Genomic DNA, 1,445 nt, shown 5'->3' on the forward strand with positions numbered 1-1,445 from the left:
ATTTTGGTGAGAAACAGAAAGAACAGCTCTATAGCAAGATGGATACGTGTTGCATTTATCACATATAGATGTCAATTCATACATTTCCCTAAAAGCTCAATGATATTATGGGGAAGATCTTTGGTTGGGAGCGAAGCTGAATTACGGGCAATATCCCAGATCAGAACAATGTGGGCGGTAGGTGTTTTTGAAGAACATGAAATGAATGAAATGAAAAGGACAGATTAGAGGCAAAGTCTTAAATTGTAAGGCAAGGGTCCAAATAGACTCTCTCGGTCTTGCTTAGAGATTGAATATCAGAACCAGCAAGTGAAAAAGCTAGAAAATCTCCTTCCATGAAAAAATTGAACATGTGACACCCTTTCCTAATGGCTTGGTGTACTCCTACCTAGACACCTGGTACTTGACCAGACGATCTTGTGAGGTGCCTTTCAGGTCTAGACGTCAGTGAGGACAAGCCCTGGTTCAGCACATGGATCAGTTATTCTCCTTTTCCCATCCATTCATTATTTGGCTTTTTTATTTCACTCCATAAATATGTTTCTAAAAAATTTAAATGTTAATGCAAAACCTGGAGGAGGGGAAAAGATGTCAAGTATACAAGCATCACTCAGAAGACATGATGTCTCTGCTGAAGAATTTGACCCCAATAATCTAATTTGCTTTAAATGTGAAACGATCCTTCATTCGCTTATTATAAGGCTCCATGTCGTTGGCTCATACAGATTACAATTTCTTTTCTTCCAATTGTAATAAATCCAACGCACGTACCCTCTTGACTTGGAAGTTGGAACAACAACACACAGAGGGCCACGCTCCCCTGAGGTGGCTCTTGGGGAGAGCACGCTAGTTTCTTCAGCTGGAGAAAGATGATGCCAGACTATAAAGTGAGTCTCTCTCCCTTCCCCTTTCTGTCCCCCACCCCCCAAACTTCAATATAATCTGTGAAAAGAATACTGTGTCTAAATTATAGCTGATTCCTCATTATCTGGCAGTAAAAAGGTTAGGAAAGCCAGAAAGCCAGACTGACTGCAGCTTCACATTTTATCTTTCCGCCTGGGAATAGTTCAGTTTCTCAAATCCATTTGAAAACACTTCAGCTCATTCTATCCAATCTAGGGATTTTAACCTTTTTCTTCCTTGCTCCTCCTTTTTCTTTTTTTTTTCTTAAACTGGCAGTTTAGAATTATAACTGACCGGGCTATAGCCTGCATATCTGTCTATCTGTCTATTGATCAGTCATGGGTCTAGTGTCTTACAACAGAACTTGACTTTTGGATAACATTTGGTATTGATTCAGAGCTAAATTGGATGGATCTTTGAAGGACTTGGTTGTACTATCAAGGGTTTTTTGAGTGATAAATCATCACAATAATTACAGCACTTGATATGAACTTAGTAATCATAAGGCCTCTGGCACCCAAAGATAGTATTTTGCCAACCAG

The sequence above is a fragment of the Eschrichtius robustus genome, chromosome 11 (genome assembly GCF_028021215.1).
Source record: "Eschrichtius robustus isolate mEscRob2 chromosome 11, mEscRob2.pri, whole genome shotgun sequence".
In the NCBI taxonomy this organism is placed as follows: domain Eukaryota; kingdom Metazoa; phylum Chordata; class Mammalia; order Artiodactyla; family Eschrichtiidae; genus Eschrichtius; species Eschrichtius robustus.